At 35.6% G+C, this 25,977-nt stretch overlaps 1 protein-coding gene and 1 long non-coding RNA gene across 6 annotated transcripts in view; both read left to right on the forward strand.

The window, feature by feature from the left end:
• Positions 1-25,977, forward strand: part of emp (epithelial membrane protein) — a 453,476-nt gene that overhangs the window by 319,138 nt on the left and 108,361 nt on the right. The window lies entirely within an intron of this gene.
• Positions 10,544-25,977, forward strand: part of LOC140436939 (uncharacterized) — a 24,011-nt gene continuing 8,577 nt past the window's right edge. Inside the window, exon 1 of the long non-coding RNA XR_011950336.1 lies at positions 10,544-10,863. This is a non-coding gene — a long non-coding RNA (uncharacterized lncRNA). The remainder of the gene's footprint in view (positions 10,864-25,977) is intronic.

A 25,977-nucleotide genomic window follows, 5' to 3' on the forward strand; every position in this document is an offset into this window, starting at 1 on the left:
ACTGCTGCTTCCTTGGATTCCGTTTTGTTGCAGTGGGAACACTCTGCTGGACATGGCCTTCTGGAAAGCGAATCAGCGTTTCTGTGGCTAACTCCGGCCCGGTTCTCAATCTTAAAATCGTACTCTTGGAGTCGTTCGATCCATCTGGCTATCTGACCCTCTGGATTCTTAAACTGCATCAACCACTTAAGGGCGGCATGGTCGGTTCGGATTAAAAACTTCCTCCATAGAGGTATTGATAGAAGTGCTCTACTGATTTCACTACTGCCAGAAGTTCTCTTCTCGTGACGCAATAATTACGCTCAGGTTTTGAAAGAACTTTACTAAAATATCCGAGGACTCGTTCTTGTCCTCCTTGAATCTGAGACAGCACTCCTCCAATTCCCACATTACTTGCATCTGTATCTAAGATGAACTCTCCTTCTGGCAGTGGATACCCTAAAATTGGTGCTGTTATTAAATGCTTTTTCAAGGTCTCAAAGGCATTTTATCTCTTGCTTCCTCCGTTAGTCGCGTTAATGGATTAGCGATATCTGCAAACTTCTTAATAAACCTTCGGTAGTAAGTACATAGTCCAAGAAAACTTCTCACTTGGTGTTTGTCAGTTGGTTTTGGCCATTCCTTAATGGAATCGATTTTTTCCTTATCCACGGCCACTCCTTCTTTACTGACTATATGACCCAGATAATTGACTTTACCTTGAAATAGCTGGCACTTCTTGGGGTTTAACATCAATTGGGCAGCTTTAAGTCGATTAAAAACGTTTTCTAAATTCCTCAAATGATCTTCGAATGTCTCCCCCAAGACGATTATGTCATCTAAATAAACCAGGCATGTTTTCCAAGATAACCCTCTCAACAAATTTTCCATAAGCCTCTCAAATGTCGCAGGAGCATTACAGAGTCCAAATGGCATAACGTTGAATTGCCACAATCCAGATCCTGTGGTGAAGGCTGTCTTTTCTTTATCTACTGGGTCCATTTCTACCTGCCAGTATCCAGACTTCAAATCCAAAGTAGAAAATAATTTACTTCCAGCCAATGTGTCCAATCTGTCATCGATCCGAGGCAGAGGATAACTATCTTTCTTGGTAACGTTGTTCAGCAAACGGTAATCCACACAGATCCTCGTCGTTCCGTCTTTCTTCTTAACCAGGACCACCGGAGAGACCCATGGGCTCGTAGAAGGTTCTATCACCCCGTCTTTCTTCATTTCCTAAACAATCGTTTCAGCTTCCTCTCTTTTCGCCTGTGGTAATCGTCGAGCTGTTTGACGAATTGGCTTAGCAGTAACAGTATTAATTTTATGCTTAACAACGGTAGTTCTTCCCGTCTTTCCTCCTTTCGGTACGAAAATATCACGATACTGCCGAAGAAATTCCCTTAATTTCTTTTTCTCCATCTGATTCAGAGACTGTCCTGAAACTGCAACCATTTGGTCGAATTTGTCGTTGGAATTATCAGTTGTCGCCTGATGGATTATGGATGTCACAGGTACACAAGTTCCTACTTTTGTCTCTTTCTTTATGGTCACTGGGTAGTCGTTGACATTGATAAGTCTCACAGGAATTTCTTTAGCCGAAGTCACCAATTCCTTTCCAATTATGATTCCACGGCCAACCTCATCGTCGTGGTTCCAAGGCTCCATCATAACAGGTGTCCCTTCGTCTACAATTCCCTGTAGTCGCGCTACTATGATCGTTTCGCTTCTCGCAGGCACGACTGTATCTTCTTTAATGGCTGCTTGCACAGTGCTGTTATTATGTGGATGAAGAAATACCTCCTCGTTGCCAACTTTGATTACCTTATTCTTAAAATCCAATTAGAATCCATGCATATTTATTACGTCCATTCCTAATATAACATCCTCTTCGGTGTCAGCAACTATAACAGTATGGACGAACTTTTCTGCTCCAATTCCCAATTGTACCTGGATTTCTCCATGAATGTTGGCATTTTCACCTGTAGCGGTCCGAAGTCGCAACCTCGTTGGTAACAGTTTCTTACGGCTGTTTATAACTGTTGGGCGTATAATGGTTCTGGTCGCTCCGGTATCCACCAACAACGTATGTCTTTTACCATTTATTTCTCCATCTACATATACACTATCTTCACGACATTCCAAAGAAGCTATTAGTATGAGAGGGTCTTTGGAAAAGTTCCGGGTCAAAGCTGCCCCCCTAAGGCTGACCCGTTCTAGTTTTCCTGGTGGTGAGTTTCTTGATTTGCGTCGTACCTAGGGTGCTTACAGGAGTTTCGTACGTGTCCTATTTCGCCACAATTCCAGCATCTGATGGTCTTCATTTTCTTGTATGTCATACTCTTTATCTTCAATCAAGTTTATCTTCATCTCCTTCCTCTTTTACAGTCCTAACTTTACTGTACCCTCCAGAGACCTGCGTAGCTGACTCGTATTCGAGGGCGGCGGATAAGACATCAACCAGCGTCTTGTGACGAGCTAATCGTAGTGTTTTCTGCATTTCATGATCACGAAGACCATCAATAAACGTTTGAACGGCCAATTTTTCCATCATGTCTTCGGGAGCTCTTGGATAAGCATATCGTACTAATCTGGCAATATCTACCTCATATTCTTGAAGAGCCTCATCTTTCTTCTGTCTACGATTTTTAAGCTGCGACTGATATACATGCTCCAAATGTTCGTGGCCATATCGCCTATTTAACCTCTTCTTAAGTTGTTCGAAATCATCCATCTCTTCTACGGCTATGGTCTGAAGCACATCTAAGGCATCTCCTCGAAGAGCGATAGTCAGGTTTACAGCCTTTTCTTTTTCAGACCATCCATTCGCTCTTGCAGCTGATTCGAACTGTTTCATGTAGTTATTCCATGACGATTTTCCGTCGAAAGTTGGGACTTTCACATGGACAGAACCTCCACTTCCTTCAAATTTCGGCCGTATTTCCAACTTACATTTCGTCTCGTCTTCTTTTGTCTCTACTGTAATTGGATTGTTTCCTCTCTCTGCCGTCCCTGTTTCCTCCAGCTTCTTTTCCATCTCTTTCCATATCTTTTCTTCGAAGGCCAACATATCGGCAGCAACTTGGTTTTTTAACGAAGACACTCTATCGTCAAGAGCAGACATCTCAGAAGTGACTTTAGAGATGTTAGCAGAAACTTTACTTTCCAGAGAAGAAATCTCGTTAGAAACTTTGTTTTCTAATGCGATGTCGCCGGAAACTTCCCAAATATCGCCATAAACTTTGTTCTCTAATGATGCGATGTCACCAGAAACTTTGTTCTCATAATGATGCGATGACACCAGGAACTTTGGCCACATCACCAGAAACTTTCGCAATCGACGAGATAATAGCAACATGCTTGTCTTCAAATATATAAGTTTCCGGATCCAAACCTTCTTCTTTTAAAGCGTTCTTTAGTCGTTAGACTAAATCAGCCTTTTCCCGGTAGAAGCTAATTCCCTATCTTCAAGATGCCTTCTTAAATCCGTAACTGTGAGCTCATAAACCGGAGCCATTTCCACAATTTCCACTTATCCCACTTCTGACACCACTGTAAAGTCTTTTATTTATTTATAATTATTTATATTTTGTTCGATTTTATTTATGAATTCTTTACTAATTTATTATATTGTTCTTATTTTAATTTATTAAAAAGCACGATAATTTATATCAATTTATTTAACTAATAATACATAATTTATATAGACGAACCTAACAATTAAAATCGCGACCGCGAAACTTCTTCAAAATTAACTGACCCTCTTCATAACAAAATTCCTCTATAAATATAAAATCTCGCTACTCGAGAACAACGGCGAAGCGACGATCTCCCATCGAAGTAACCAGAAGCTCAGACCGGTCTTATTCGGCCTACCTGGAAACCTCGAGTCGGATGATTCATCATAATTTGGGTCTATACCCTGGCCGCTTAAAACATGGAATCCAAGGTCGCATGATCACTCAATGCAAGCATCGACAGGCGCTCGAAACTAGACCTTATGAGAAACTGTTTACACCGTCATCATTTGTGTCATGATACTATAACTTAAATGTTTTATGTATCACGATTTTCGCTATCTGGTGAATTTTGTGAAAATGTTTAAAATTAATGTAAATCAATAACCTCTAAAAAACGGTATAAATATATTATAGCAACATTGTTAGTTCGTTTTTGTTAAGCGGTGTAAACGTGGGAAAAGCGGTAACATAGGAAGAGGAATATTTAAGAGTGCGTGCCATTCACATGATCATTCCATCTTTTCAGCGGCTCAACTATAGATCCTTCGCCGAAATTTCTACAACAAAAACAGAATTAGTCATAACATATTTACAGTTTTTTAGGCCATGATATTTATCGTAACAATTTTTTAAACGGAAAAACTGTTTCCACGCGTTACGCACAGGTCCAAAATACCTAAGCATAGCATAGCATACACCTAAAAAATATAGATTCCCGAACATAGAGTACAAAGTGGAGTAGTAATAGTGAGACACTAACTTGTAGTATTATTGCCTTGGTTCCTTCTAGTTCAAAAATATTTGTATATAGATAGCTCGAAATGAATGAATTTTACGCTATTGCCATTCAAAACAGTTAAAAAATAAAAAAAACAGTAAGAATCACAAAAAGTGATTGGAATTTTTAATATATTTTTAGAAAATACATTTTTCTCTTGTGTGCTTTTTAAATCTACCAACATGAGCTTTTACATAAATGAACACAAGATTTTAAAACAGTTAAATTAGATGAAGCAGATCATGGAAAAAATAATATATACCAAGAATATATAACCAGCAATTAATATTAAAATAAAAATTACATAATATATTTTTTAAACAGCTTTTAAAATTTATAAAAACTTTTTCCTTTATAAATAGTAGTGGATTCTACCGGTGTTAAAAATAATAATGCAAAGAGGAAGACGGAGAAGAAGGATTTGTGAAAGGAAACGATTTTCCTATTGGAATAATTTGAGAACCGGCTTTAGATGTAGTTACGTTGATCTGTTTAGAACAGCGTAATCAAAAACGCGAATTGTCATGATGATTGCCAACCTTCATACAGGGAATGACCTAAAAAATTACTCTCCGTTACTATTTTACTTCTTTACTGATTAAGAACTGCCATGTTGCTTTAAACTTTTGCATTACAAAACCACAAACACGCAAGAAAAATACTCATCAGTTGGAGTCTCTACAAAATGTGTTAGAATTTGCCTGGATTGAGGGCATGAGGGCTTGAACTTCAAAGAAACATTTTTGATGTGATCTTTTAATTTTCAGAGAATATTGTCATGTTTTAATTAAAGACCATCTTCCTCAGAAGTAAAATTTTAATCTATTTTTGTATGCGAACCACTTGTATATCTTTTGTATATAAAAAATTTTCATTATTTTTATACCTTTCATTTCTGCCTGGTTGCCTGAGAAGCAGATATATGGTTATTCATTGAATTAAATATACATGTTTAAGATGCTTAGTACCTGTAAAAATTAGTAAAGATTAGTAGGATTAAGTAATACTTGGGTTGATTCTACTGTTGGTAAAATTAGCCCTCTTATTTTTAATTCGTTGTCATCTAAGGTCTGCAGGAGACCAATCTGCCAGTAGTAATTTTTTATTCTTTTCCTTTTTTTCCAGAAATTGAATACGCTTTATTACATACATAAACTATATTCCCATCATACAAATAATAAATTGGCATGTACTCGTATGATAAACATTTACTTTTAGTGCAAGGTCTTGTGTTCAGCATATGATCCCTTTCATAGCTAAACGATATTTGTATGTGTAGGAGCCTAGTATTAGGTAATAGCTATTTATTTATTATATGGTTATAATTCAATGATAAATTCGAATTTGACAAAATAGTAACTAGAGCCCTTTCATAAAAAAAGCGATTTAAATATTCTGACAATTATGATATATGATTTGATATGTTTAGATATTTATATACAGGTCAAAATAAGCAAAACGCCAAACTCAGCAATGTGCAAAGACTTGAGTGTATGTAGATAACTGGTGCCATGCGTACCCCTCCAAACGCAGCTATGCTTGCAGCAAGAGGCAAGAGGGGGATCCTACAGAACAAAACAATCACTGAAACTTCGCACTGAATGGATAGGGTATATGAGTATCACAAGGACTGTAACGAAGGAAATATTTAAGGCCGAACTGGATCACATACCAAAAAAAAACAACCTTATGAATTTATACAGGATGTCAATTCCAGACAGTAATGTATGAAGAAACAAGGAATACCACAACCAACTACAGTATGCAGGTACTGCTCTATGTAAGCAGGAACAAACAGAACAGTAATATTAATGTTAATGTTGACCGGGCATGCAGCAGTAAGAGAATTTCTAAAGACAACAGGCGTGAAATGAAGACAATATAAAACTTAATTGCATACTCTGCGGTAAGGAACCAGAAACTGTAAAATATATATTGTGCGATTGCTAGGTGCTGAACCGCAAAAGACAAAAACTCTATGGGCAACCAAGAAGAGACCCTGCTATATTTGGGAAACTACAAGAAAAAGACCTGTACAAACTTCTACAGGATACAAAAATTCTAGACTGTATGCATGAAACAACAATGGGCAGCAAAACAATAGGCTTCAGCTTTAATGATAACGGAGACCTTTTGTATCAGACGGGTACAAGGAAGAAAAAAAGCACAAAGCATAAAATTTTGGAAAAAGAAGCACAATATTTCTAAAATAATCAAGGTTCCAGAAAAAATTACTATAGTCAATAAGTAAACATCGATATCAATCTGAACACATATCACGTAACTCATATTAGTATATTAACATATTTATTTAGTAAACATTACTAAGATATTTAATTTTTTATAACATGACTCCTATATCTGTGTGCATATATTTATAAGTAGAAAAACTCTTTCAGCATGTACAACAGAAGTTATTGGTCCGTAGTTTATATTCGCTATTACTTCGTATAGAGGTGACTATAAGTGTACACTGATATTATATTATAATAATGTCCTACTGGACGGATCTTTCGTTTTTTTTTCAGTTATTTATATATTAAACGTATTAGAAACACTCTACCTCACCGTACGTCTTTTTGAAAAGCATAGGCATCGTTGTTATTCTCACAATAACTTCTAGAGAAGAAAATATAAACGTCTGTGGTTATTAATTCTAAAAGTATGAAGAAAATGCACTAAGGAATCGCCTTGCAAATCACGTGTCTTTTTTATATGCATTTCGTCATTGATGCTGGCAAAGAGAAAATAAGCAATAAAAATGTGTAGGTGATGACTCTCTGCCCAGACGTAAACATATTTCTTGCTTAGCGGTTTTAAAAATTTTTTTTTTTTTTTATTTAAAGAAACAAAGTCGCATCCACCCAAAGGTTATTAGCGACATTCCTGTAACATTTGTAATAATATTAAATTAACATTGTAACAATCAATCATTGTAACAATTAATTACAATTTGTGAACAATTGAACATTTTTAACAATTAATTAAGTTAAATTTTGTGTAACATATTTATAGATTTTAAGTAACCTAATAAATTGTTCGGAACTAAACTTTTGTTGAGGAGTGCTTTCAGGTTATTCGGCAAATTGTAAGACTGTCTTTGATTTACATATTTAGGACAGTCTATCAAGAAGTGCTTTATACTGTCTACTGTATTGCAGGTTTCGCATTTTGGAGGTTCACTATTTGAGAAGAGATAGGCATGAGTATACCTACAGTGTCCAAGTCGTAGACGTGTAATAATAGTTTGGCATCTTCTACTTCTGGCTGTGGACTTCCATGAAAAAATATCACTTTTGATGGTTCTGAGTTTCGAACTAGAGTCATTCCACTCCCGATTCCACGCACTTAACACCTTATTTTTGAAATAAACTTTTAGATCGCCTGCGATACTCCGACACTCTGTTTCTGATACGTCACTGGTGATAGCGTTACGCGCACTAGTATCTGCTTCTTCATTCCCTTCTATGCCTATATGAGATGGTATCCCTAGGAAGTGGACTCTTCTGAAATTTTCTTGAGCTTTCATTAATTCGGCCCTGATAATTTTCTCAAAGGGGTGTTTAGGGTATACATTTTGCATAGCTTTGACTGCGCTGAGAGAGTCAGAAAGGACTAGACAACAAGGGATGTTTTTAAGATTTACTTGCTTGATGGTTTTGAGCAAACCAAATAGTTCTGCAGTATAGATGCTGGAATTTAGAGGAAGTTTAAATTGAAAAGTTTCATTTGGTGTTACCACTGCTACTCCAACGCCAAGTTTACCTTTGGATGCATCTGTATAAATTTTAATCCACTCATTGTATTGTTGATCTAGGATTGAATTTAGTGTAACTTTAAAAATAATAGGACTAGTTTCATGTTTATTATATATACTTAACGCTGTAATGACTTTGGGCTGTTCGATAGTCCAAGGTAGATAGTTATTGGTATTTGTTTGAAATACTGTTGGGAATTGAATATTCAGTCTGGAGCTATATAATCGGATTCTCTCGTAATAAGGTTTGGGGGCACGGGGCTTATTATTGTAATAATTAATATATTTGTTATTAAAAATATTAAAGTAGAGGGGTTTTTTTATATTTGAGGCTATAGATGTAGCATGTGCTAGAGCTAAGTATATTCTTCGGTAATTTAGAGGTGGCTCGCCGGCTTCGCTCAGTATGCTTTCGGAGGGAGTTGTCCGGAAGGCTCCGAGTGCAATTCTAATACCAGCGTTGTGTATGCTGTCAAGTTTTTTAAGTAGTGTTTTTGAAGCAGATGCATATGCAATTGATCCATAATCTAATTTAGATCTAATTAGTGTTTTATATATTCTCAACAGAGTTTCCTGATCTGATCCCCAATTACGGTTTGCCAATGTTTTCATTAGATTCAGTCTTTTATGACATGTTAAAACTGTTTGTTTTATATGTTCTTGCCAAGTAAGTTTTTGATCAAACCACATACCTAAGAACTTTGCCGTTGGTTTAAATGGTAGCATAGTGTTGTATAATTTTAATGTAGGGGGCATTGATGAAACCTTTTTGGAGAAGAGTATACCTGATGTTTTTGTTACTGAAAATTTGAATCCGGTCGTTAGAGACCATTGTTCTAATTGGTTTAGAAAACACTGCAAAGCGTTTGTCATCGATTCGGTGTTATTTCCTCTGATATAGACAACAAGGTCATCTGCGAAAAGTCGAGCCTTTAGAGGTTTAGTAAGGTTGTTAATAATATTATTTATTGCCACTAAGAATAAAGTAGGGCTTAGGACTGATCCTTGGGGTGTTCCATTTACTTCACTTTTCTCCTCTGAGTAAGTATTATGTAGTCTTACGCAAAAAGACCGGTTCTGTAAAAAGTTTTTAATAAATTTCAGGCAATTTCCACGAATATTCCATGAATGTAGTTCTTTCAGAATATTGAATTTCCAACAAGTATTGAATGCCCTTTTTAAGTCGAAAAATATTGCAATACAATGTTGTTTGGTTGCTAGCGCTTCATGAATGTCAGATTCTAGATCAAGAATATTGTCAATGCCCGAACGATTTTGTCTGAAACCGTTTTGTTCCGGAACTAAACGATTTGATAATTATAATGTTAACGTTAATCTAAGATTTACCATTTTTTCCATCAATTTGCCCATAGAACATGTTAAGCTGATTGGTCTGTATGAGTCAGCTTCTAGGATTGATTTTTGAGGTTTTAAAAAAGGTAATATAATAGCTTTAGACCAAATTGATGGAAATTTATTATTTTGCCAAATTAAGTTGAAAAGTTGAAGAATAAATAATTTTGCTGAGTAAGGAAGATGTTTTAGAAATATTGCCGGGATATCGTCTGGGCCCGGGCTAGTATTTTTTAATTCGGATAAAGCATTTTCCAGTTCTTCAAAAGTGAAAGGTAGATCTAATGGATCATTTAAATTGTCATTTGCAAAAAGATCAGTATTTTCTGTTATTATTTTCCTTTCAAGAAATGTATCATTGTAGTTACTGTTTGAAGACATTTCTCTAAAAGATTCAGTTAGGGTATTAGCTATTTCTTGAGGAGAAGTTGAAATCCTATTGTCAACTTTTAATTTAGAAATCATTGGCGTGTATTTCAAACCAGAAATTTTTCTTATTTTTTTCCATACTTCGCTGACAGGAGTTGAGGTGTTTATTTCTGAAACATACTTGGACCAGGAAGCCTTCTTAGCTTGTTTTATAATAAGTTGTGTCTTAGCTTTAAGTGATTTGAACATGGTTTTATTTTCAGGTGTTTTATGTCTTTTATATTTATTAAATGCAGTTTTACTTGCTCTAATAGCTGCTCCACATTCTGAGTTCTACCAAGGTACAGGAATCTGATTATTTTTTGTCTTTTTTGATTTTCCAACGAATTGCTCAGCACTGCTTATGATAATGCTATTCAAATTGTGTAAGGATTCATCAATGCTTTCATCCATTTTACAGTTAGGCATTGAGTTGTCGATATAATTTTCGAATTTCAACCAATCAGCAGTTTCAGTTTTCCATCTGGGTATGAAAACGTCATGGGTCAAAGCCATAGAGTTTTTTATTACTATAGGATGGTGGTCGCTCCCATAAGTGTATTGTAAAACTTCCCAAAATAATCGAGGTGTGAGTGCAGGGTCACAAAGACTTAGATCAATTGCTGAAGAATTTCCGGTATTTATGTTAAATCTGGTTGGAGATCCGTCATTAAGAAAATTCAATTGAAAATCTGAAATTATATTTTCGACAATTTTTCCTCTAGCATCTGAATAAGAGGAGCCCCAAATAATAGTATGGCTATTAAAATCTCCCACGATGATGCGAGAGGATGGTATTTGATTGAATAACTCCTTTAAATCGTTGTACATTACTTGACGACTGGAGGGTAAGTAAACGTTGCAAATAAAATACCTGTTTGATGATTGTATTTCCACGACTACAACTTCCAGATTTGTAGCCACTGGAAATTCTTTCGCCGATAGTGATTTTTTTACTAATGTGGCTACACCGCCTGAAGAAAAATTATTATTTGTTATCCTGTCTTTGCGAAAACAGTCATATTGGTTGGAGTTATATTTTTTTGAGGGATTCAGATTAGTTTCCTGTAGGCATATTACATCAGGAGATTGTTCACCAATTAGATGATGGAGCATAGCAAGGCGATGGAAAAAACCATTAATATTCCACTGAAGTAGAGACTTGAATTTAATGTTGGCTTAACTGATATGTGTCACTTTCCGCTTCCGATGTCTCACTGTTAATATAATTATGGATTTTTTTCCTTATGGACGTGAATTTACGTTTTATGGATCTTTCCTTTAAATGGGGATAAACTTGACTGAGCATATGGGACAAAGCTGATAGATCTGTGGTATATTCTTTAATTGTGGTTATTGGATCTGTTGAGCCTGTAATATTCATTAGGAGCATGTTAAGTTGATCAACGTTTAGAGGGAAAGGTAGAGGGTGATTTTCTATAAAATTTTTAGCAGGGTCAAGTAAGAGAGAAAATGAGCATTCAGAAGTGCTTGCTGAACTAATTTTAGCTTTTTTAGATTTTGCTTGGACTTTAGGTGGTGAAAAAATGTTACATTCTTTTGAAGATGGATCTGCTTCAGGTGAAATAATTTCATCAAAGTTTCTTTTTGGTTGATTAATTATGTGACTGTCCTTATTTGATGCATCTACTTTGTTCGGTGTCTCCGGGATATTAGAAATAGACATTTGTTCACACTGGGAGGGGTTTGTGTCATTGGATGCTTGCAAGGATATATTTGTTGCGCTGGATACCGATGCTTCATTGTTTTGGTTGGGGTTTAGTTGAGCTAGTGGTTCGGAGCACTGTGAAGCGATGTGTCCTGGCTTCTTGCATCTAAAGCAAACTAAACTGTCTTGAGAAATGAATATTCTATATGTCGTGTTGTCAAAAACAAGAGTAAATGACTCTGGTAGTGTTAGATTATGAGGACTGATATAGATTTGTCTTCGAAAACTAAGGATGTGATTGTATTCAGGCATAGAAGCACTTATTTTGAGGAAGGTCATAGGGGAGACAGGAACTATGCCGATTTTTTGTAACTCATTGATTAGCAAATCGTGCGGTATTGAAGGACATACGCCGGAGAGCACAAGTCGTTCTGCTGGTGTAACTAACCTTCTTGCTCTGACAATTTCACCTTGTATTTCTATTTGACCATGATTATTCGTAAAATCGTCCACTATTTGTTTATTGGATAAATACATACATATGCGATTATTAGATAATCTAGAAGAGAAGATCATATTTTTCGGTTGAATTATATTTCCAAGTGGGAGAAGGTAGTCTTGAAGTTTGGTGTTTTCTAAGGCACTAAAGATAATTGCTTGGGACTTTAAAGGAAATTGCACTCTCGACGCTGCCGAAGAGTATAACTGTGATGTGTTTATTTGATTTTGATGGCCTTGTATTGAAGAACTGTTGTGTGATTTCATGTTTGAATTCATTTTAATAAACGTTTATGAAAAGTAAGTCCGACTCTGTACACCTGCTAAAACAGGTATGTCGGTCTTTACTAAAAGTGGTTATTTGCTGGTAAAACTGGATTTGTTTATTGACAACAATAACAAATAATTGAAATTTGCTGATTTTAATGCTAATTTAACTGGATATTATGTAAAGAGTTTATACACTTACAGTTTATTCCAATATATCACCAAGATTCACAATTTATAACTTACATTAAACTTTGTTAATGTTAAAAATATTCGGAGCCCACATTGAGTACAACATTATAGTTATCGATGCAGAACCGAACTCCGGTTTTAAAAATTATCGGAGCTTGTTCTTATACCTACTAGAACCAGAAAAGTTTGTCTCAATTTTCTGTTTTAAACGTTTAATATTGTAACGAAATAAATATAAAAGGTTTTTTAAACGGTTGGCTTGTGTCATGTCTAGGTTAAATATTATGTTTATATAAGATTAAGCCACAATTGATTGTAATAAAAATTACTTTTTTAATTAATGTTTGGCTAACAATCGTTTTCAAATATAGATTAAAAATTCTGCTAAAACGTATAAAAAACCAGTTTCTAGTAGGTTATGTTTTTCAAAATTAATAGATGACTTACTTGGCTGCGATCTTGTAGGCAATAGCCTGCTTTTGGTAAAAACAATTCGGAGGGAGTTGTTTTTACCTTGGTACATTTCTCGTCATTAAGTAGGATGAGAGCTGCTTCTTAGACTTTTTTTATGAGTATTAATGCATCTTTCCATTGTACTCTGGGCGCGTTCTCACAGATACGTTTGCATATCTGAGATTTGTCGAAATCTTTATTCTTGCTGAATGTTTCGTGCTCGTTTATCCTGAGACTTCTGTGATCTTGCGGTATCTCATACATAAAAATTGTTGCATGAACAGGGTAGGTGCAGTTCTTTGATCTTTTTTGTCTGTTGTTGGGTTTGGTTTTGTATAGGATAGGTCTCAGTATGTTGGTTGTTTTGAATGTTGTGATGTACTTATTTCCTATCCTTTTTAGTTTTTCTAGTAAACCCTTTATATTATGGTATTGCTGTCATATTTGAATCCCTTCGTTAGAGTCTTTCTGGATTGCTTGTGTTTTGTTGTTTACTTTTTCCAATCTTGTGAAATTCCTTGTTTATAAATGATAATGTGGTAGTTTTAAAAAACATATATTAGTTAAAAATGTAGTAAAACATTATAAAGTGAGACTAACTAGGAACGTGGACTATCCGAATTATCAAAAATCTTAATTTATGCCGAAGTCTAATTATACAATAATATTATCCTTACAGAAAATTTCCATTTTTTCCAACAGAAAAATATTGGTGGTATTATTATAAAGAGAACTGTACATTATAGGGTATTTAATCATTAATATTCAATCTTCACTCGTCCACTGCTGGACATAGATCGCCTTATAATTTTTCATCTGTTTCGATATTACGCCTATTGCATGCAACTCCTATGGCAACGTTTTAAATCATTATTACCACGTGTTGGTGGACGACCTCTGCTTCAGTAGGCATCATCTCTTGGTCTCCATTCTAGTATCCGCTTTATTAATATGTTTTCTGTCATCCAAGCTACGTGACCTGCCCAGTTCCACTTCAGTGTTGCTATTCTCTTTACAGCATCAGCCACTCCTGATCTTCGTCGTAGGTGACAGTTTGGGATCTTGTCTTACATTGAAACGCCCAACATATCACGCCCTATCGCCCTTTGAGCTACACGGATCTTTTTTACTGTTTTTTATGTCATAGTCAACGTTTCCGCTCCGTTAGTCAACACTGATGTAATTAAATTTGCGAAAGGCTGCCCAAGTCTTATATGATGGAGAAGCTCAACGGTTTGGTTATCTTTTCCTATGCGAATATAGTGACCAAGGTATTTATAGGCAATTGCCTGGTCTGTGCCTTTTCTAACACCCGCCTCTCCTATGGGCTGATGAAATTCCAATTTATTGTCTAAGCGTTTCATAATTACTTTTGTAAATAGTTTATAAATATGGGAAGGTAGACTTATGGGCCTGTAGCTTCTGAGATCGGTAGGTCTGAGATCGCCTTTTTTACGAAGTTGGATAATTTCTGCGTTATGCCACTGAGTTGGTGTTACTGCTTTCTGCAGAGATTTAGTGAATAGTTTAGCAGAGATAGGCCATAATCCTTTTTCAACCCCCTTCAAGGCATCTGCCACTATTTCATCGCCTCCTTTGTATTTAATATCAAATCATTAAGAAAAATTCTAATTTAAGATTTGAATTAACCAGTGTGAACCAATATCCAAAATTTTTGCATATTGCAGTATACGTGGTAGTGTAACTATTTTCAGAAGGAATTTGGAGATGATCTTAAAAACGACATATTTGTGGATCATTACTGCAATGTATATTTTTAGATTTTTATTAATATTATGTCAACAACTGCAATATTTGAAAATGTTGTTTTGAACGGCTACCAGTCCCTTTAAATAACTGCATGCAATTTGTCAAAAGACTTTATAAATATTTAGAGTTCAAACACAAATTGATTATTTTCTTTTAGACAAATTAGTCATAGATTCATAAACTAAATACTACCAACCTTTGCATACTATATATGCGAACATTTCGTTCTTTATTATTTATCACCTTTAAATTTATTCTTCTTAATAACGATTTTATACAAGTTATCATAAACGTTTTAACTCCAAGATTCAACTTTATTTTAATGAACTGGTCAACAATCTCAAACTGTTGACCAGTTCATTAAAATGTTTAAGAAAAGTCACATTCCAGGTAGTTTTCTTGAAGAATTCATTGTTTCTCCAAGACTAATTAGAACCCATAGTTCATGATAATGATTGTCTAATCATAAAGCATTAGGTTAATATAACTTACATGTTAAAATTCCGTAAGGATCATATTTGCTTCTGGTCAGAGGTATACCACTTTTATTGACATTTCGATATCCATTAACATTTTGGTACATATCTGTCAAAACGTTTGCTATGCTAAAGTTTGAAACATTCCAAAGACGAATTTTTGGCATTACTAAGTAATAAGACAATTGGTTTTTTAATTTATATTTTGAGGACTATTTACGATATATAAACCGAGATGTAAAAATAAATATATTTTTAACTGAAATTATGGCTATTTCCCATTAAGGATAGTAAATAAAAGTTTTAGTGATCTAAATCACTAACTAGGTATTACTTGTTACTTTACATTAATTATATGATCGTTCATAACTTTCCTCGATCGAAATTGATCTTCTTATTCTTTATGTGCCATCTTTTCTAAGACAGTAAGCAATCATCATAGCAATTCGAACTTTCGATACTGCTGCTCTAAAGAAATCAGCAGAAATTGAGTTCTCAAATGGTTTAACTAGGAGATTCATCTACTTTCACGACTTCTTCTACCTTCTAATCTTCTTTGTATTAATTATTGCAGGAAGTTATAATTTAAAACCACCCTCCCTCTTCTCATTCTTCTCAACACCTCGACATTCGTGACTTTATACACGCAACATATTCGTAATATTCTTATGTAGGGTCTTCCCTATTCCCTAATTCAAAGGCTTCCAATATGTTCGTAATGTCTTTCTATAATGTCCAAGCCTTCACATAAAATAATGAAACCATTTCTTACTTGCTCTATAATTGCCTTAATATTTTCTATGCACTCATGATTTTTATTAATTATTGTTTCCAGATATTTATATTTTTGAATTGGTTACCCATGTATTGTTTCACTTTCTTTTCGCTGCTAAGTATTTGTAATTACTACAAATTGTGTCTTTTTGAGTTTAGCGATAATCCATTTTCTGTTATTTTAATAGTATCGTCTGTGAACCGTATATTATTGATTGGTCGACCATTTACTTTTTTTCCTGTAGTTAGTTCTTCTAGTGTGTCCGAGATTGTTTCCTCTAATTATACATTGAACGGAGTAGGGGACAGGACACATCCCTGCCTGACACTACTTTCAATCTTTATTTATTCTGAAAAACGTTTTCTTTTATCACAGCTGTCCGATTATAATAGAGATCGCTAATAATACTGATGTATTACATGTCTACATATCTTTTCACGTAATTTAATAAGGTCACTATGTCTGACTTTATCAAAGGCTTTGTTGTAATTCCATAAACACACGTAGACTGGCTGATTAATACACATGCACTTTTCACAAATACAACAAAAGTTATTTCATATTGTTTTTAATAAAAATTGGTGGCAGGTATCAGTCAAGTTATTATAATTTTGCTAAATAGTAAAGTTAAAATAGGTTGCAAAAACTTGACTACAACAACTTCACTAACCAACAATCAGCTGATAATTTATTATTAGCTGATTTTAACTCTAATCAATACTCTTTTTATTATTTTATTATATTATTTCACTAATGTGTTCTACATGGTTTTCTGTCATCCAGTGCTGTAATTTTTTATATTTCTTGTCATATGCACATCTCAACTTATGTGGTAGTAACTTTTGCGTTGCTTTTTCCGCTTTTTTTAAAATTTGGTTTGGGATCTCAAAAATATCTTGCATACGTGAGGAGGCTTATGATCTGAAATTTACTTAAGATGCCCTGGGTAATAGGACATCCTCGGTTTTTAGTGAATGTGGTTATGCCACCTAACTGTAGGGGTAGCCACATCTAGGCTTTTCTCCCTATTTACTTTACTGACTCTATTGATTTTACTCTAGCTTTACGTCGGACTTGAGTCCCTAAAAAAAAAGAAAAAGAACGTGTATTCCGACCATAGAGCCATCAGCCTGAGCTGATGACTCTATGTCCGGAAAAGAGTGTGTGCTCGGTCACTCAGCCGCCGATTTGGCAAAATAAATTTTGTTCTCATCGCCGGCTGAGCACCCGAGAGGGGTCCGGCCACCAAGCCCATGTATGCCGCACATGACCTCAGTGCTCGGATTTCGCGAGTAGATCTTTCATTCGATCTGCCTTAAGGGCCTAGTCCGCGGAGCGGTATATAGAAGGCCTGACGGGCCCCTTCTATGTCTGCTATATAAGGTAAATTTACGTGAAACGGTTTAATGAAAAGTATGAATATATCAATATGAATTTACGTTATTTAATCAGAAAACACTTTTTTTTTTGTGGACTTCCTTGTGGCTTCGGGACTATAAAATGCCTGGGCAACAATTCTTTCCTTTTTTCCTTAATCCTATTTGTGTGCGTGTATTGGGGTGTACATTCCCAAGTGTATAATGCTCTCACACACCCCGGTGTATATTGGACTTATAATTATCTAAAAACCTAAAAACCTAAAAAGAAAAGCGTACCCTATGCCAGAGTTTTTTTGGTGTGTTTTCTGAATGACTGCATTTCTTTGTTCGTTCTTCTTGCAACCATCTCATTCTTTATTTATTCGTTCGGGTTCTCCCTGTATCGAGCTATCTGTTGTTTTGGTCTTCTATGTACCGTCCTTATGTTTTTATTGTAATTAGTCAGCTCTCTTAACATTCTGCTTGGGTGGTTTCTTAGTCCGTTGAAAATTTCATATGCTCTCTCGTCTAGCGTGCGTAGGATTCTTGTTTGTCCTGAGTCTCTATATACGTATCTCAAGGGTACGTACCTTGGTATATTGAGGGCATCTCTGACTATTTGATTCTGAGTGGTCTGTATCTTTTTCCTGTTTGTTTTACAGGTGTGTCCCCACGCTGCGGATGCATATGTTAGGACTGGCAGGATAATACTATTCGCAACCCTGATTTTGGTTTTAAATCGTAGTTTACTTTTCCTTCCTATAAGTGTTGAGAGCTGACTTTTCAACGCTTTGGCTTTGAGTACTTGCTGATTGATGTGCTCAGTGAACGTTAGCTTCTTGTCTAGATGTACCCCTAGGTATTTAGCCTGGTTGGTCCAGTCTACTGGGGTGTTTTCTATTGTAATTTCGCGATTTGGTACACTTCTTCTGTGACTAAACATTACAGCCTGTGTTTTGTCTGGATTTAGGGCTATTTTCCATTTCATGCACCATCTTTGGAATCTGTTTAGTGCTCTTTGCAGATGATTAGCTGCATGATCCTGGTTTCTCCAGCTAACAGCTATTGCTGTGTCGTCAGCGTAAAGACTCAACAGAGACCCTGGCTCTTTTGGCGTGTCGGCCGTATAGATGATGTACAGGTAAGGCGACAGCACTGCTCCCTGAGGCACACCCGCCTCCAGGGTCCCGACTTCGGATAGGGTTGCCCCTATTCGAACTCTGAACCTTCTGTTGGCAAGATATGACGCAAGGAGACATGTCATCGCCTCACTGTAACCAAATTCATTCATTTTATAGATGAGTCCATGGTGCCAGACTCTGTCGAAGGCTTTGCTGACCTCCAGAAAAGCTGTAGCTGTGTACATTTTTTCATTAAATCCTTTGGTGATAAATTCTGTAAGTCGTAGTACCTGTAATTCACAGGAGTGTTCGCTTCTGAACCCGAATTGAGCCTCTGGTATGGTTCCTAGCATTTGTGATTCTTCATTGAGTCTTTTTAGTATGACTCTTTCCGCTATCTTGCTTATAGATGATAATAAGCTGATAGGTCTGTAATTTTGCGGAAATGTACCGTTTTTACCAGGTTTTGCAATCATTATTACGTGTGCCTCTTTCCACCTATCTGGGAAATATCGTAGTTTTAGCATGCTGTTTATTATGTTAGTGATATAAACAATAGCTTTTGTTGGTAGATTTTTCAGCGCCTATTTGTGATGTTGTCGGGTCCTGGGGCTTTTTTGGCATTTGTCATTTTTATAAGTTCCTTTATTTCTTCGGGAGATGTATGTGTAATACCTATTCTGCCCTTTTTCCACCTAAGTCTTCTCGCTGCTCTTTCTACCTCTTCTTCAAAGTCTATGTCATCGTCGGGGTGTTCGTTGTTTCTACACGCCCTTTCTAATTCGTCCTTCATGACTTCGGCTTTGTCGATTTCCGTATGGACAATCCCGTTTACTCCGTGTAGGGGAGGTATGGGTTTCTTGTCCTTTCGGAGGATTTTAGATAACTTCCAGAAGGCGGATTTGTTAGGATTTAGCTCATCGATATAGGAGTCCCAGCTTTCATTTCTATGATTTTGAAGTTGTTTTTTCACTTCCCTGTCTAGCTCATTTGCAATCCTTTTGTCTTCTACCGTTCTTGTGCGGTAGGCTCTTCTTCTTTTCCGGTTTTTCTCTTTGATTAGGTTTTGGAGTTCTATACTTATATCCCTGAATCTTCCTCCTTTTTGTCTTGTGATTGTTTCGGTTTTGGAGCTGGCATCGATAGCATTGTTTATTGCTTGTTCTAGTTTTATTACACTATCTTCTAGTTCTGTAATAATATTAATTGTTGGGATGTTACCGATGTTCTCGCTCACAATTCTTCTGAAGTTTGGCTAACTTGTCTTCTTTCTGTTGTGGGGCTGCAAATAGTTCAATTCTATTGCGCCCAGGGTCAGGACGATTAGGTTATGTGTCGAATCGCCTTCATTTAGAGAGTGTATCTCGTATTGTTGACCCACGTTGTGTAGGATTGCAATGTCAAGATACGTAGGGAGTTCTCCGTGGAAACATGTCGGTTCTGTTGGTCCGATGACATAGGTGTTCGGTCTGTTCTCGAGATGGTTGCAGAGATATCTTCCGTTTCGGTTGGTCGTCCTGTCAAACCAATTGGGAGATCTAGCATTTAGGTCTCCAATAATTATAGTTGGCTCTTCTGAGTTCAGTATTAGGCTCAAATCTTCGTTGAAAATCGGATCATGTGGTCTGACGTAAGCTGACACTATTTTTAGTGTTTCGTTGTTGGCCTTAAGTCGAATAATTGTGGCTTCCATTGTCACCAGTCCGTCTGGTGTTGGGATGTGCTCGTGTTCGAGTCCCTTTTTGACTAATATAGCTGTTCCTCCTGATAATGCTCTATGATCCATTCTATAGATATCGTAGCCTGGAAATTTTGTTTTTTTCCTTTCCACTAGTTTGGTTTCTTGAAGGGCTACGATATCGAGCTCTAATCTGTTTATTATTTCATCCAGAAGGTTGATCTTTTTGAATATTCCGCCGGCATTCCATGACCCAATGCGTAGATCTTCGTTTTGGTTTGCTAACATTTACGGACGGCTTCTCCAAATGCAGTCATCATTTTTGTTGCTTTGTCCATCATGGACATCATTTCCATCATTTTGTTATTATACTCTGTATGGAAGTTTGCGATGAGGGTAGCTGCGTCCTGTACCGACACTTCTTGTGGTTGTGCTGGAGCTTCTGTGGTGGTTTCAGCGGATTTTTTCGCTGCCTGTGCGTAGCTGACTCCTTTGTTCATTGGAGCGCTGTTTATGGGTTTTCCTACCGGTCTTGTTGGGGCAGGTGTTTTCTTTTTGGGGGCCTTAGAGCATCCTCTATAATTTGCTGTGTGCGCTTCACCACAGTTTGCACATTTGGGGTCGTTTTCCCGGCTTTTCTCACAGTCGTTACTGATGTGGTTTTCTACGCCTTTTACACATCTGGATCCGCAATGGCAAGCCTTTGAGCTGTGATAGAACCCTTGACAGTTATAACACTGTAGGGTGTCTTTTGTGATTTTGAATTCATCCTCCACATAGATGCGCATGTAGCATATATCAGATATTTTTTGATTTTTGCAACGTCTTCATCTTTGAGGGTGACGATGAAATGTGGCAGTACTTTTTTATCAGCTTTTTTGGAGATCATATTGATCACCCTTGTTGCTTCTATTCCTTTATTATATAGTTCGTCTTTAATTGCTACTGTGCTAGTAGTAGCAGATAGCCCTTTTATAATGACTCTTTTTAGTTTATCGCTATCTATGGGATATGCGATGAATTCTACTTTTGGAGTGTGTTCTTCTAGGATGTGTACCATTCCTAGGTAATCTTTTCTAGTTTTTGTGTTAATAACAATCGATCTGCCTGATCGTGAAAACTTATTGACTGATATTATGCCTTGGTTGGCTGATCTCTGATACATTAATATTTTTATTTCCAATTAACAGGGGAACCACACCACGGCATTAGATGTACGTATGCCCATACAATTTCTTTAAGTATTTTGTGATGAGTATATCAGGTTTGTATGTTTACCCCAGTACCGCTTAATTACTCTGTCAAGCATATTTACAATAAAGTACTGAGCCGAGGAATGATAATAGTGCCATTTATTTCAATGAGTCAAGGACATTTAACCAAGTCAAGGACAAGGACTCAAGTACAAAGATCAACTGCAGAATTGAAGCAGCTCAAACATCGTTGCTGTAAAGGAAATGATTGTTCTGTAACCGCAAATAACATCTAAAATTACGTCAAAATATTATCAACTGTTATATTTGTTCCATGTTTTTACATGGCACTGGCACCTGGACTCTAAAGGCTGATACTATTAAGATAAAAATGATTTTAAACTCAGGGAATATTCTATAATGAGACGGATACATAATCCTTCAGCTTATCATGGGAAGTTAAATCGAGGGCTACAGAGGAATTGAAAGAAGCAGATGTCATTCACGATTTGACAGAAATTCGCAGTGTCTAACAACTATTTCAATAAGGTTAAGACCGAAAATAACTTGCCAATGTAATTGCCCACTTAAATGGTACCTCATATGACACCTAAAGAGGAAGTGTTAATGATAAAGGATAAAGTCATCGAGATCAAGTAAGGATATGGGAAAGGAACTGTGATGGGAACTAGATCAAAATAAGTCCTTCTTACAAAAATCTGGAAACGATCATAATTTAAAACTTGAAAAACATGCCGAAAATTAGGACAAGGAAAGAACAAGCCCTTAGTTCTTATATTGTTAACGTTTGGAAAGATAGTTTTTAATAAAGGTACTACTTTCACAAATTATAAAATCATTTTTTTTCTCAGTCTCTATTTTATAGAAAAGGAGCTTGGATGTGACATCTAAAAAATAAAGAACGTAAAGGGTGTATATATTGTGGAATATTGACTGATTGAATTATGGACTGACCTAGTAAGAAACATAATCGATATAGATAAAATCGCTAAAGATAGCGATGAACGTTCTAGAGCTACCCGGTGCCCAGAGTGGACCTCGTTTCATGAAGTATGTTAATTTAATTTATTCGACAGTCCTAAATCGTGGGTTTTCGAGGTCATTGAATACAATAAATATGATAGTCCTCGAGCTACCTGGGGCCCTGGTTAGAGCTCATCTCATGGAGTTTTATATTATTTTCATTTAAAATAAGTGGAAAGACATTACTTGTGGGTTTTCGAGGTCGGTGAACACGAATATTACGACATCAATGATCCTCAAGGTATCTGATGACCAGCGTGGACCATGTCTCCTGAAGTTTTTTGTTAATTTGTTATTTAAGATTTGTACGAAATTTTGGTACTAAATACGAGTTAAAATATAATTTCTAAAATTTAAATACAAAAATTTTTTTTACTATGATTGTGAAATTTTTACCCAGCATAATTTTTACGTGTTAAATCATTGCAAACCAAACCATTTTTTCTGCATCCATATTTGTATAATAAACGGTGATTTTCATAAGAATTTAAAATACAGCGAGCAGAACAAACAACTATGTAACTTAAAGGATATCTGTGTACCAGTTTGTGGGGGAAAATAAGTATAAGAGAACATATAAAGGTAACAGGTAGGAGCTACTACAAGGGGAGATTATAATATGTATCAACTAGCATTTCATCAGTGCTACCAACTGTTTAAAAGCGTCAAATTCAAAAAAATAAGGTTTTAAATAGTTTTTATTTAGTTTAGGATAAGTTTTACATAAATTTGCGTAAGGTATTCTAAGGTCATTTATCAAATAAATATTAGTGTTCAGCAACATTAAAAACCCCTTAGTAATGACTGTCGAGTGATTTAGAATAAAATTAACATAAAACTCTAAGAGGCTAGGTCAACGTGGGAACCGGATACCTTGGAAACCATCGAAGTCGAAGCTTTGTGTTCAACAACCCTAAAACTGACGAGTAGTGACTTTTGATTGATTTCGAATGAAACTAATTTAAAACTCTTAGAGACGTGGTCCACCCTCCATTAGGTAGCTCTAAAACCACAGCCGTCATAATATTCGTAATCATTGACCTCGAAAACACCAGAGTAATGACTTTCGACTGATTTCGAATGAAAATAATATAACACTTCAGGAGACGAGGTCCTGCCTGGGTACCAAGTAGCTCGAAGACTATCGTCGTTGTACTTTTTGTGTTCAGTGACCTCGACACCCATTTAGTAGTGACTTTTAACTGATTTAAAATGAAATTAACATACTCCAGGAGCCGAAGTCCATCCTGCGCATCAGGTAGCTCGAGGACTATTGTCGTTATCATATTCTTATTCAGTGACCTCGAAATCCCCCGAGTAACAAAATTGAACTTAAATAAAAATAAAAATGCTTGAAATGCAATTTCCATTTTACCACGATGAATTTTATTCACAATATCTCCTGACACTTTCCCGAATCGAATGCAAAAAATTTCACAGCGATTCATCTTGCTGTGGAAAATTGGTAGGTTTACTTTGTATGCTTTATTTCGTGGCATATTTACACAATTTATCATCAGAAACAATAACTTTAACAATAACTCTTTAGAAGAGTTAAGCTTTCTAATTTGTACTATATTTTTCGTGTTTATAACGTTTAAGACAAAAAGTGTTATCTATCCATCTATCTAATTAGCCTTCTTCGGTCCATCTTTGTACATAGGCCTCCCCAATCCTTTTCCATTCTTCTCTGTCTGTCGCTATAGTCATCCACCTAGACTTTTATTCTAAACTCGTTATAGATTGCTCGTTTCCTTCCTGTTTCTGATATTTGGTGTCCATCAGTCTCACGAAGTATTTGTTCATACAGGCATGGTACATACATCTGGAATGGAAGCACCATTTATAAATTATTTTATAGACTAAGTTTTTAAACACTGTTATATGCCACACGTTTATTCTTTTGGAATAACTTCTGGTGCTGGTTCACAATCATTCTCAATTTAGTTTTCTTTAATAAATTATTTTGTTTGATATTATCTTTATAAATTTAGGTTAATTTACTATTATAAATTTCTATACTGCTCTTTCCTATTTTAAATTTTCTTATTTTAAACTGGATTTTAACCGGATGTTACTGAAATTGTTGGTTAAAAATCATTTTCAAAAGTATAATACTGGTTACAGTTACTTAAATTATTCGTCAATATTCTCCTTATGCACGAAGAAAAAGTTAAAAAAACAATTCACCAATTGTAACGTTCTGGTGTAAATAATATAAAGAGCTATCTCATGGTGTAGTAGTAATTGCTTTTTAAAATAAGGTTTATAATTTTTTTTTCTTACAAAAACATTAAATATCCTGATTTTGTTTTCAACAACTTGTTGTCTTCCGTTATTTAATATGACAAATACATAAAATAACATACTTAATATTGCGGAAACAATATAAATAGACCAACTAGGTATTTGGTTCATACATAATTGATAATTTGAGTGCACCCAAACCCACCATGTATTTTCGACGGAAACCAAATTTATTAGAAAGTGCACACCTCTCGTAATGAATCAACCAAAAAAATCCCCAACGGCGTTATATAAGTGGCGAAAATTTCGTCAATACCATCCTAAATCGAACGACTCAACCTACATTACAATATATACATATAATAAAGAAGTGTGTTAAACACGACAAGTTATATAATAAGACGGAAGAACATGTACCGTTTCTGCCACTGACATCGTTTTGGTTTATTGATTTATGCGATATTTAGAAAATTATGTTGCTGGTATGATTTTAAAACTAAATCTGAAACAATGACAGTAATTAGATATTAGAATCCGTTTTTGTTTGCCTTGTTTTTGAATTCCTCCAAATTTTTTTATTTTTTGGGCTTGTTAGAGTTATTTTGTACTCTTACTCTTTTACCCAATCAATATCACCGCGTACTAACTATTGTGTATTCTTCGTATTGTGTTCGACAAAACTGCGTGAGTTAGTTGTGATTGCCAAAATTGATGTACACTTTATGTATGAAACTACATGAAAATTGTAAATTCTGTAGCTATGCTAACTACTAACGGGAGTAAGGATCGTTACTACCTGACTTGACAATGGCAAGTGCTACCATGCCGAAATATCGTCAAAATAATTTATCTATCTATATATATATATATATATATATATATATATATATATATATATATATATATATATATATATATATATATATATATATATATATATATATATATATATGTATGTGATAGCAGCGAAAGCTGCTATCGCTTTATTGAATTAAATGGCCAAATATGGCCTAGGACAAATTCGTTAAACTTCCCGTGCTCGAATCGGCGTCAATAAAGTGTTATGATCATTTCGGCCTATCCCAGCCTCATCAGACACTTAGGCTGATACAAATTAAAACTCGGAAAGTCCAACAAATGTCTCCCAAAACTTCACTACAACAGTAGATAGTTTCGAGTAGCTAACTACTACAGTAGTTAGCCGATTCGAGCACGGAAAGT

This window comes from Diabrotica undecimpunctata, chromosome 3, assembly GCF_040954645.1.
Source record: "Diabrotica undecimpunctata isolate CICGRU chromosome 3, icDiaUnde3, whole genome shotgun sequence".
Classification (NCBI taxonomy): Eukaryota; Metazoa; Arthropoda; class Insecta; order Coleoptera; family Chrysomelidae; genus Diabrotica; species Diabrotica undecimpunctata.